The following is a 13,219-nucleotide window of genomic DNA, read 5'->3' on the forward strand; positions in this document are numbered from 1 at the left end:
ACTCTCCAGGAGGATATTTCTGCCAAGATAAATGCCAAGCATTGGGAGTTCAAATGTTATTTTGGAGAAGTTGACAAGTACCCAAAACCATTTCCAGACTTTGAGCTGGTTGGTGACTCTCCTACCCCCAGTAACCCCAAGAAATGGGAGGGACCCCAATTTGTGTTGGAGAGGTGTTAGGGGGAGGGCGGGCTTTCTTGGCCTCCAGAGCCCAGGTTTTCTGCGCTAGATCACTGGGTCTGGCTTGCCTGGAGATGAGAGGGGCAAAAACCGAAAGTGCCTGAATGCCGCTCGGGAGCGGGCCTTTCTGTGACGGGAGGGGAGGGGAAGCCAAGTGACCCGCGCAAGGAGAGTCGGAGGGGGGTGACTGCCAGGAGCACCTCCCGGAGCGCCTGTGCAGTACACCGCATTCATTGCCCAACACAACGCTCTATTCAGCAGAGGTTTTGAGCCAAACCAAAAAAAGAGCAAAAGAAATACTTCCTAGAAAGGGTGAGAGTCAGGAACCATGGAGGCAAGAGACGCAGAGAGAGCCAAGAGGAGCAGAGAGGAAGAAAGAGAGGAAGAAAGAGAGGAAGGAAGGAAAAGGAGGAGGAACACACACGGAACAGAAGATAGCGGGGAGAGAAAGAGGAAAAAACATGGCGCTTGCGAGCTGTATGTGCAAAATCCGCAAGGAATTGCAGCAAATTCCTTTTTGTTTGAAGAAAATTTACAACTTGGTAATAGACCTTTTTATGACCTATTTGCGGTCGTCATTGGCTGCGGCTGGTCATGTGCAGGCGCCGCTCGCCTTCACGGCCTTTTTCCTGATTTCCCAGGCGAATTTCCCCCCGCATTCTGCTTTCCTGGAGCCTCACCCCCTCTTTTTCTAACCTTTGTCTCTGCAGAGGTGGGATCCAGTCGCGGGCTGCGGGATTGCGGGGTCCGCGGCGGCCTCCGCTCCCGCCTGGCGCCCAACGTGGCCCCACCGCCGCTTCGCTCCGGCCGCGCCGCTGCCGCCTCCGGAGCCGGCGGGGAGCCCGGCGGGCGGGAGAGCCCGGAAGGAGCCCGGGGCGCTCAGGCCCCCGCCGGCGCCGACACCGCCCGCCGGGAGCAGCCGGCCTGCTCCGGGGGACTGAAGCCGCGCGGTTCCGGGGCGACCCCTTCTCCAACATGAGCAGATCCCTGCAGCCCCCAGTGCACGTCGCCCGGCAGCGCTTAATGGATTACTGCAGCCGCCCCGGCCGACCGCCGCCTCCCGCTCGGCAGCCTCCGGGTAAGAGTCGCTCCTCCCCGCGCCCAGCACTGCCGCCTAGGAGCTCCAGGCGCCCACCTCCTTGGGCTGCCCGGTGAGCTTGGCCCGACTCCCTATACTTCTCCGGTACCTTGGGGTGGCTTTCTGCGCCCCCCTGCTTCCTAATCGCTCCATCTCTGAGCAGGCGTCCCCTGGGGCCCCGGCTGGGGTCCAGCTGAGCTCGGAAGTCCAAGGGAAGCCTCATGTCCCCTCGAGATTCCGAGAGATAGGACCCCACTGGATGGAGAGCCCCTCAGTCCCCACCCTGGGAAGAATCTGTAGATGGTTCCTGGGCGTCTTAGCTGTGCCGCGGGTCACTAAAGGCACTCGATAGTATAGAGCAGTGTTTTGCGGCATGTCTGTGTCAGAGGTATCTGGGAGGCTAACAGGTGTTTTTTGAGGGTTGAGGGTTGGGGCTGGGTTGGGGGTGGGGTGGATTCTGCGTACCCAGGATGTGTTCGGTTTGTTAATCTAGGCTTTGGTGAGTGATGCTGGCTAATTTCTACGGTTTATGGCTTACTGGGCCTTATGTATGAGATGGAATTTTAGATATTTTTAACCGTTTCTCTCGTTCTTAGAGAATTTTTATAACAATTTAAGAAAGGTTCCTCCCACATCTAATGATCTATCGAGTGAATTTGGATTATTTTATGTCACAAAATGAATACATATTTTGGGAGGTATTGGGATCATGAAATCCGGTGCAGGTCTTGGGTAAAAATCAACAGATATTTAAGAAATTCACAGCTTGTCTAAGTTCAAATATCGCGAGTGTTTCTTACTCGGCAGAATAGGCAAAGAATAGATATCCTGGTCTCTAATTGCACTGTCGTGGTGGGGTTTTGTCTGTTTGTTAGTTTGTTCTGTTTTATTTTGCCTTCCAATAAACGTTATATATAGCAACATTTTATCCTTTTCTTCAAAATTACTGAACTGAAACATTATCTATGCATTAAAAGAAAAGCCTTTGCAGAAAAAAAAAAAAGAATGCTCTTTTATCCCACCGATTTTGAACAGCACTTGAGGATGCATCTCTCAGATCCTCTTGACTATTCCCTCATGAGCACCTTGTGAGAGAGTAAAACCTGTGGACAATATGCCGCATTGCGCATGGCGTGGACCTGCGCACGGCTGAATACCGCCTCCAGAGCACCCAGCGGCAGATCCTAATAATATTCCAACTATTCTTTGTAATCGTTTTGGCCATAAAAGTGTTCCTAAACAATAAATGACATCTGTGTAGAAAGGTTTCTGTGGTCACGAGTGATAGAATCGCTCTGGCTTCAAAATGGAGGGCCACTATTTGTGGCCAGTTGACGTCTGAGGAATTGTCGTCGCTCACTATGGTCTCACAAATAAGAAACAGTGATATTTTTTATTTGGAATGTCTGTATTTTGTAACTATTTCGCCACTACGGTACAATGGCTGTTGAGATCATTGTCTCATATTGGTAAAAAGCATTACCTATTGAAAAGCAGGCCCCAGGTCAGAGGCACGTAGGCCTGTCCCCTGGCAGTTCCAAAGCCTAAGGAGCCCCCTAGATGGGCTGGGACAAGTGTGGGGGTGGGGAGGAGTTGTGGTCATGATGACCAAGCCCTAGTTTTGGCAGCTTCAGTTGCTTTTTCCCTGGGTTGGGTGGCTGAGTGTGCCCAAGTGACTAAAAACCTAGGCCTACCACAGGTCTTCTTACCCAGCAGAGGGTGAGGTCATGGGCAGATACGGAGGACTGAAGGGTTCTTTGTAAGTCCTGTGGTAGCATTAAGGGCTTATTGGAACTTAACGGTCGATTGCATTTAAGGGAGTAAATAATCTGCAAATCACATTTGAACTCAGGCCAGGAGGAGACTAGTTAAGGCTTTTGCTACTGCCGGAAATGCCCCCATTGTCCTGTTAACCCAAATTTTAAAAAAATTAAACTCAGTTTTAAAAAAAAAATCAAGTAAAAAACACTTTGACTCTGAAAGCTCATAAGCCAGGAAGTGAAGTTCCCAGAGTCCTCAGCCCGAACCTCTTTCCGTTTACAGTTCAGGGAGTCGCTGACATGTCGGAGCCTCGGTGTTTTACCGGTCAGGCTGAGAGCTGGGCTTGCACTTTTCATGAGGACCAGGGAAAAGCGCAAAACTCGCTGTTATAAATGTGGCCAAGCACCAGGGCTGAAAACGAAACGTATTTTCCAGTCAGATGCTCCTTCAAATAAGTATATTTCGCCAGAATTCTGTTTTCTGAGCTAGGGAAGCGGGGGAAATCGGAACAAAGACAGTATTTCACTCTGGGCAGGCAGGCAGCTGTTAGAGGTATTTACGGCCTTGCCGCAGTGCGGCCGCGGGGCAGGGCACGCGGGGGCACCGGAAGCTAGGGAGAAGCCACCAAGAACTCGGAATTCCGACTTAAGTCCAATTTAGGGCCACTTTTCCGGAATTGGTGTGAATAGATACCCTCTTTCTAGGAACGAGTCCCTTAGACTTGATGGTTGTGCAGAAAGAAGGGTAAGTTGTGCTTTCTCGACGTAGGGTGGTTTTCTCCTGCCTCGATAAACCAGTCAAGGGAAGCCGTGTACTAGATGTGAAATTGCTGATCCAGAGGACAACCTTGAGAGTGTACATTGGCAACATGGCGATTTAGGTGGTTTGGTGGAACAGGGCTTGCAAATCAGAAAGGACAGCTGGGGCTTTTAATACAGGTTTTCCTGGAAAAAAGAAAGAAAGAAAAGAGAAAGTAATGCATTCTCTCTCTCTGAGATGGGGCGTCCAAGCTCCTCCGCAGGTAAGAACGCAAGCAGGGCGAGGCGGCGCAAACCGCAGAGCAGCGCGCGAGCTGCTCTTGCAGTTCAGGGCCCTAAGCGCAGTTTGGCGTCTGGCGCATGTGCAGTGAAATAGCCCAGCCCGGGGGATCCAGCCAGAAGGCACGGATGGGGGAGGGGGCGAGTGGACCCAGGGCAGGAGGATAGAACCTGATCTCTCCACTCCTCCCTCCCTCCCTCGCTCCCTTCCTCCCTCCTATGCACTACTCATCTTTCCTTTATTCCAGGCTTCAATCTAAATATAGCCAAACATGTTGTCCTTGACTACGTTATTTTCAATCATCTTGACTCACCATCCCATCCCAGTTTAGAAGGAGTCTGCAAATACGAGCTAGTGGCCAAAGGGAAGCCAAATCTTTCAAAGAAAGGTTTTAAAAGAAACACACACACGCCCACGCACACTTTTAACACCTTAAAAGAAAATTTTTATGCGTGATCCTCAGGAAGTGTACAGATTTTTTTTTTTCCCAGCCTGGTTCGTTTGCTTTAGAAAAAGGCCTTTCCTCCTGGCGTTTGCTCAAACCGCCAAACTTCAGGCCAGTCCTTCAGCCATACCGTTCCCGGATTTTGTTACACCAGTGCAGCCCGTTCGAAGGCTCTGTGGGGTCCAGCGGCTCAGCAGAGATTGGTCAAATAAATAAATAAACGGATAAACTGAAGGGATTTTCTGCCTGAACTTGCCTAATTAATGGGGGATGCATGATCCTGGGCCGAGAGCCTTGGGGGTGGGACGGGAGGGGGGTGTCTCAGGATCCTCTGGACCTCTGGCCGCCCCCAGGCCGCCCCCAGGGGACACTGAGGGACCGGCTTCCAGGCTCTGGTGCCTGAAGACCACCACCCGCGCGAAGAAACCTCAGCCTCGGGTTTTCCGGGCAGGCTCAATCCCCCTGCCCGGCTGTCTGGCACCTTGTCCAGGAGGAGGCGCTGTAGGACAAGCGTCTTGCCCGCTGCGGCGGCGCGGGTGAGGCCTCGGGCGCGGGCGGGGGTGGGGAGGACACGTGACTCTGCTCCCCTCTCCTCTCGGTCGCCTAGTGCTTTCGGCCTCTGTGGAGTGTCGGAGGTACTGCGCCCACCCCAGAGGGCTGCTTCCCGGGATGGACAGCTTAGGCCAACCCGAGGCCGCAGAGCCTGAAGGCAGATTGCAGGGTGGCGGGCCACCTCACTTCCTCCGTCTTCCCGGAGGTGGCGCGATTTCCGCGCGCTGGGCTCCTAAAAGCAGGACACTAGGGCCTGGCGGTAGGAGGGGACGTGTTTAACCATATCCCCTGGCTGGGCTACTGTTCTTGCCACCTACCCATAACTGCGACCCTTGGTACCCAGAATCAGCAGCCTTGAAAAGCACGTCCAGCGCCTCCCGGGGCAGGTGGACGGGCCTTGCCATAACTCTCCAACCGCGGGGCCTGGGTTCCAAGGGATTCCCTCTGGGTGTCCTTGAGGCTCTGAGGGGTCGAATCTCATTGACTTTGCAGCCTGAGAACACTGCAGATGCTCAGCTCAGCTCTTTCCCACACCACCCCCACACACTTTCACCCCCGCGCCCATTTCAGAACTTTGGTGGACTCAACGGGTCGTTTCTTGCACCACTGTGACACCCAACTTCAACAGTCGCCCCTGATCCAACCCCACTGATCTCCCATTGTCTGTTGGCAATGCAGCCTTCTTCTTCTCTCTTTTCCGTACTTCAGAGCAACGATTCTTAATAAAGACCTGAGTTCAAATTGTTTATAACTCAGGTTCCTGGCTCAGGCCAGACTTACTAAGTCAGAATATCTGGGACCTGCATTTTGTAAACACTCTCCCAAAAGCAATTAACAAGCGTGCTTACAGTACGAACTGCTGGTCAAGTGTTTCTCCTGCTGCTTCAATGCTCTTTGGCCTCCAGGGGCCAAGCTCCCTTTAGCGTGCAGCAGCACCCCCCTCCCCATGGTTCCTGGAGCTCCCTCTCTAATTGTGTTTTTTTAATATCACTACCACATAGGCTGATTAATTAATTGCTCCCATTTAGGGAAGGGGACATTGATTTCTTGCTAACTTGGAGATTTTAAATAGGTATGTTCTCAGTCCAGACCGCCTTGGTTCAAATCTTTACCACTTACCTGCTATGTAACCTTAGGCAAGTAGGGACAATTCCCAGGGGCCTATTTCCTCATTTCAAAAGTAGGAATAAAAGTACCTTCAAGGGCTGTTATGAAGATTTTTTTATTTATTTATTTTTTTACTTACATAGCAATACTATGTGCCTTGCGCTATTCTAACTACCTTATGTATGTTAACTCACTGCTTAAGTACTTGAAACAGTGTTTTGGCACATAACAAGCACTCAGTACATGTTGCTTCTATCCTTCTCTCTTTTTTGCTCAACATCAGGCCTAGACTTTTAGAGCTGAAAGAGACCCGGTTCACTCACCCAATTCTTGAACTCTGCAGAGGAGAAGACAGACCTTAGGCTTGGTCACACAGGCAGTGACATACCCAGAAGAACTTAGTTCGGGGATGCTTCCTCTTGCTGTAACAGGCCTTGTAGGCCCTGCCCCCTTGGGTCTTAGGTGTGTAGCATCTGCCTATGGGTGGGCTTCAGGGACCTCTCTGGAAGGAAAGTGCCCCTAGGCCCTCAGTGGGTAGACTGGCAGACCAAGGAGGCCTTGCACCCATGCAGGCCCATTCGTGACTCCTACCAAAGGCTTTAGGCCTTTCTTGAGAAAGCCAACTCCACCACCACTTGTCAGTCCCACGCACCAAAGCAAGTATCCCCTTTTTAGCCTCTTGACATCTGGAGCAGGGTAAAAAAGCAAAAGACCAATGGGCAAGAGCAGAGGATGCCAGAAGTGTCCTACTCCCTCTTAATTTGCTTGTGTTCCAAGATCTAGGCTCCAGCGCTAAGTTGGGCAAGCCCAGCTTGCGCCACAGTGATATCAAGGTGTATCTTGGAGAGGACTTATCCCCTCAATATCCATCAGCCTTTCCAGATTTTTGAGATTCTTTCTTTTTAAAAGAGCTATGTAAATAGTATTTCATGCTACAACCCACAGACTTGTGCAGACCCCTTGCAACCAGGTTCCAACCCCTAGTCCTGGTTTCCATGATTTGTGCTTATAGACTTTTCCTAACAAGGCCTCCGCAGCCCTTCGCCAGGCGACTTCTCTTGGCTTAACCAGGAGTTCACCTGGGGCAGATTTTCTCTCAAAACATATAAGTCTCTTTAGCTTTTAACCATGCCAGATGATGTTTGGCCTATAGCATAGGGGACCGCTGCAGTCCCCAGCCATCCCCAACTCCTGTGCCATCTAACCTCCACTCTTGTTTCTCAAAGTACTAAGGTGGCCATCCCAGACCCTACCCTTCTGGAGACCACTGGAGTCTTTTCTAGTCCCAGGCTCCATCATCAAAGGCCCTGTCTCAGGGCCCGTTCATTTGGATCCCATCTCTCACTACTGGAATTTTGCTCTGGGGTCATCTTTTCTTCCCAGAGGACACCAAGCCAGAGCTCCTAAGCACAGACTCCATTGTAGGAAATAGGGTTCAGGGTAGTGGGAAAAGTGTTCCTTTTTCAGTGATAGAGTATAGTGCTAGGAACATGGGATCATATTTCTCCCCTGCTTGGGACTCTCTGCTCAGCCCCTCCCTGACTCTACCCCCATCCTGTGTTCCCATGTGCCAGGCCTAGGTAGTCGTCTTCTACCATCTATCCCCCACCTGGGAGTTCATTCAAAGTCCCATCCCTACCTGTTCTTGTTATGCAGACACTTAGTTTAAGAGGAAAGCTCAGTACTACCTCTGGGCAAGAGACCTCTTAAAAGTCAGTGTCAGACTATTCTTCCCTGAGGCCACATAGCCGTGGCCCTTCCAGTGAACAGAGGGCAGGCCTCATTACATTTGGAGTGTAGCTGATACCTGCAGATGCCCCTTCACTTTCTCCTCCTTCCTGGGAAGCTGCTCTGGCTTCTAGGTTGGTGGAGCCCTACCTCATGGGAGCTTTCTGGGCAGGAATTCCCAGGAATGGCCCTTTCCAGGCAAATGAGGTGGGATAGTCTCAGAGTCCTGCTTTTCCTCCAAATCATTACAGGTTTTTAAAGAAGGCTTCAACCTCTGCTTCTACACCTCTTCTTCTGTTACTACCACCACCACCACTGAAACTCTTTGAGAAAACTCCAACAAATTGGCCCAAGTTAGTATGCTGTTCTCCCTGATACTCAGCTTTCTTATTAGACCAAATTTGTTCTTTCTTATCCCCACTCGCTCATTCATTCACAGAAGCCCAGGACACTGGGAGCTTGGAGGCAAGGGAAGACTGTAGGAAGGTGGACACTCTCTCCTGAATCATGTTTCCTGACTGCCCTAAGATTAGAAAATAATTGAAGATGTCTGCCTCAGAGTCTTCCTTTCCTTTTTCCTCTGCATGGCTAGTTACTTTCCTGTTATTATCTCGAAATACAGAATAGGCCGTGTCATTTTATTCTTCTTGTGTGAGCCACAGCGAAGCCTGCAAGCAAGCCCAGTCATCGTCCTTCATTGCCACTCATTCAAAATCTATCCACCGAGCCCAGATCAGGCACTCGGCATTGTTTCAAACAACCACCTCCCCAGCCTGGTCTCCTCCTTGTACCCCACCCTCCATGAAAAGCTCACACAATTGCCTAGAAAGTCACACATCCTTTGATTAATTCTGTTTTATTAACTTAAGGAAAAATAAAGAATCTTTTCTCAATCTCTCAAATTCTAATTATTACTATTTTTTTACGGTGGATCAGCTGGGACCAATTTTGAAGCTGCTCACCTAGTCCTAACAGAATCAGAAATCATTTTTTAAAGGGTTGACCTTTACTCCTGTTTTAAAAACGAATGCTACCAACTGTAAAAGAAAAAGGTCCTCCTAAGAGGCTAATGGGGGAGGGGAGAAGAAATAAATGCCATGGAGTGTGAGCCAACAGCTCCCCGCCTTCAGCTGATGGAAGTTTAGAAATACACAGGGCTTAGAAATACACAGAGAATGGGTGGAAGTTAGAATGCAAAGAGATCTTTGTAGAGAGAGATCTCTTTCATAGGCTTGGTGGAACTTGCTGATGAGAACTCTTGCAACTGAATTTGATTTAGAAATCATGTATGTGTGTGTGTGCTCTACAAACCTACACATAACCCCCATTCTTTTCATCAGAATCGTCAAAATCATACATGTCTTCACACTGATTGGTAGAAACTCTGGCGGGATACTGACGGGTGCTGGGGGTCAATTCTCTTTTGATTTACCCCGCTTGGTGGGAGCTGGGGACATCGCTTCAACCCCCCCTCTCGCCCAGCATAGAATGTCCCATTCTTCCCCAACTGAGCTTGCTTGGGCCCAAGCTCCGTTTCTGGGCTTTCTCAGCAGGAGAGCGCACTCCCTCCTTGTCTCTTAGGCTAACCCTCTTGTGGGAGTGGGAGTGGAAGTGTGGGGCTGTAGCATTTCACTCAGGTTTGAGCGCGGGGACCATGAGCCCCTAGCCAAGTGGGAGCAGGGACATCTGACTTCCTGGGCTTGGGTTCCTTTAGAACCTCATTTGCTTCCTCACACCCTGTCCCCTTCACACCAGGGCTGTTTTATTGTTTTATAACCTTCTTTTAGAGCTTCAGTTGCCAAAGATCCCGATGGGGCTATTCTCCAGTTTCTCACTTTACCAAACCCCAAGTCTTGCTGTTTTAAGCAGTTTGGTCACTTGCAAAGGCTCCCCTTTCAGAGCTAAGCAAATTATAGAAACCTCTAGGCATGTAGCTACCTTCACCTTTCTCACTGAGCCCATCCACAACAATACAGAGCCAAGTGTTAACTCCAACTGCTGCCCCCCACCCCAAGCCCACCCAGCCTCTCTCTAACTACCCTATTTTCTGTTGAAGTTTGAACAAAATCTCAAACAATTCCTGGTATAAGGGTGTCAGAAGTAGCCTTTGATTTTCCTCTTTATTTATTTACCATATCTAGAGCTAGAAAATGATTGAAAGAAAGCAGTTGAAGGTACTCACAGTGAATGCAGCCAAAGAATCATAAGACATGCCCACCAACCAGTCTTTTCGAAATAGCACTACCTCCCAACTTAAACAGACTTGTCTGAAAAGATGCTATTTGAAAAGCCCAGGGTATTGATATGAATATGACCCCCCTTGCATCCTGAATATTTGGAACTATTTAAATGTGAGAGAACAGTTGCAGTGAACCTTTATTTAGTGAATAAAAGTTTAAAGCCGAAGGTTATTTATGGTTGTGCAGAGATGAGACCTGAGTGGCTATTTACGAGCACGTGATTCCAATAAACTTTGTTTTATGGCTTGAGAGTTGACAAGCCAAAATATAATTCCCACCATAAATTAGGTTAAGAGCATACAAGTGCAGATGCTTGGTTCTTGGAGCAGCGATAGGGAAGTGAGAGGCTCCAGCTAGCGCCAGGCTCAGAAGGAGACAGTGCTACTCCCAGTTCCCCTGCCCACTAGGAGAGAAAACCAGTAAGTCCCTTATTACTTTTTCCAGGACAGCTCCAGGGGTGGGGGATTTCTCTGCCTTGTCGTTCCTTCCTGGGGTGAGCAGAAGTCCCAGAGAAGTGAATTTCCATTTTAGCCTAAACCGAAATTAACAAATGGAGTGGGAATCTTGGGATCCTCCCCTCCCTTCTGCACATAGAAAGTTAGGAACTGAGGGCTCCTACCTCACAAAAGGGGACTTACTGTCTCTCTCCACCTCCCAGTGGAGCATCTGTCTCAGACGTGGAGCTAAACAGTGGTAGTCTAGGTGGAGAGAGTGAGAGAGTGGGGGAGAGTAGGGGAGGGAGAGAAAGGATGAGGATGGAGAGGGCTTTGCTTCTGAGATTTCTCAGGGAAGGCTGCCATCCTAGAATAGATGAAAACTTAAAGCTGGACACCAGCCCCTGTGAGGAGCACCGCTTTGTAAGATTGCTTTGTGGGCTCTCCAGTAGCAATGCTGACAAAATGCTGCCACATCCATGGAGCTGCAGGACAATCTAAAGCATTGCTATTTACCTTCCAACCCATCGATTTTCCTCCTCCTTTGGTTATCATTTAGGTCCTCATTTCCCTTGGAAATTGCTCTTTGTTTTGAATTGGAGCAGAAGTGGGAAGGAAAGTCCTAGTTATGCCTGGTCCTTCTTTGGAAAGGGGAGAAGCCAGGTTTTGGGGGCGCTAGTTGGGGCTGGGGAATTTGAAACCCACCCGAAACTGCGAAATGGTGTTGAATTGCGCCAGAGCGACCCAGACCGGGACCTGGGGCAGGGGACAGATGCAGCGGCTGTCCCCTCCCCGGTGAACTTGCGCCCACCCGGCTGATTGTGCAGAAGGGAACACACAAAGGCCCATTTTCTCCTCGCTTCCCGTTTTCCCACTGGGGAAACCCTGTTACAGGCAGCCTGAGTCGGGCCAAGCAACCAGTAAGGTTTTGCCCAAGGGCGCATGGAACGGGGGAGGTGATGGGGGCCAATACTCTCCTACTCCCTGGGTGTGCCCTTGAGGACTGCGGTCTCCCGCTCCGCGGAGAACTTGGCGCAATTCCTGGGGGCGGCACCCGAAGCGGGGAGGTCTGGGTATTGGTGGGGTGTCTGGGCCTTGTCATTTTTCCGTGTATCTTCTGTCTCTGCTTTATTATCCTGTGGAATTTAAGTGACCCCCGTTTTCATTGCAACAGGTTCGAGACCATGCGAGACTGCCGCCGTAAGTACCTTCCCGTTTCTTCCGAATTGCGAAGAGGCGGTATTGAGAACTGGGGAGCTGTTGGCGGAAGGGCCGGCCCACAGGACTGGGCGGGTGGGAGAGGGGCCCTAGCCGCCCTGGCCTGGCGGTGCAAGGGAAGCTCTCTTCGGGTGTGGAGGCTCGAAGTTGTGCTCCTGGATAGATTTTTCTGGGGCCTAGTTCACAGTCACCCAACCAAGAGAACACACCGCAGGCTCTCACCCTGGTCTCCTTGGGCCTCCCCAGGCCTCCCTAGCTCGCACAGGTGCAGCCCCGCTGCTGCCTCCGCTTCTGTGAAGAGCTTGCAGCTAATTAGCAGCCCGCCCTATTTACAAGTTTCGGCGAGCATCGCTTTCTGCTCGTACCAGCCTGCCAAACGCCAAAGCAACGCGGTTCCCCTCCGCTGCCCAGCCTGGCCCAACTTCTCTTCTCTCGTTTTTTTAATAAAAAAAGAAGAAAGAAAAACGTCACCCTCTACGGCTGCGGGTGTGGGCAGTTGGTCCGCTTTCGTGAAGGGCTGCGCGAATTCTGAGCTTTAAGTGGAAACCCCTCCTCGCCCCACCCCCCACAGACCCTAGGCCCGAGCCCCAGAGGTTTGGGGTCTGGGCTGGGGACCCGGGCTGAGCGAGGAGGGAGTGATGCGACCCTTCTGGTTCACCTCTGGTCCTCTTAGCCTGCAGTTCCAGAATTTTCAAGGCAGAGCCACTGGTGTTGCAGGCAAACGTCGTGGTGTTGTTGGTGGTGGTAGGGCTGCAGTGGGGGGCAGAGATGCTTGGAGTCCTGAGCTCAGAAGTTTGGATCTTTCTGAGTTGCATTTGCCCAGAAGACAGGTAGATTTCTGAGGAGGCCTGTGAAATCTCCAGGAAGACTATCTCATTAAGATGATGGTAGTGGCAGGAGAATGAAGGAAGAAAACAGTGACCTCCTCCCTCACTGCAAAATGGAGATTATTTTATTTTAATGTAAGATCGAATGTAGAAGGGCGGTGGAAGCCAGGCACCCTTCCTCTCTGCTGAGACACCTTTTCTCCAGGGTGGAAGAAGCCAGGGTTTGGCTCTGGGCCAGGTTTCTTTGCTCTCCAGGGTGGGCAGCCTAGTTGACTTCCTGGAGGCTGTGTTTCGCCCCAGAAGTGGAGAGTCTGCCCAGTTCATACTTCCCCTCTAGTGCTCAAGCTGGCCCAAATAAAACCAGCTCTGGGCTCCAGGCTGGAAAATCTGGTGTCCCCAGGACACCCTGGTTTTGCCCCCTTCCTGCTGCTCCCCCTGCTCTGGGTGCTTATCTCTGCAAGTGCTCCTTGCTTGCAAACCCACATTCGGCGCCCTGTAGCTGCACAAAAAGCCCGAGAGATCAAAAGCATTTGTATGGGCAGTTGAGCGGGAGGTGAATATTTAACGCTTTTGTTCATCAATAACTCGTTGGCTTTGACCTGTCTGAGCAA

Source organism: Neovison vison, chromosome 3 (genome assembly GCF_020171115.1).
Source record: "Neovison vison isolate M4711 chromosome 3, ASM_NN_V1, whole genome shotgun sequence".
Classification (NCBI taxonomy): Eukaryota; Metazoa; Chordata; class Mammalia; order Carnivora; family Mustelidae; genus Neogale; species Neogale vison.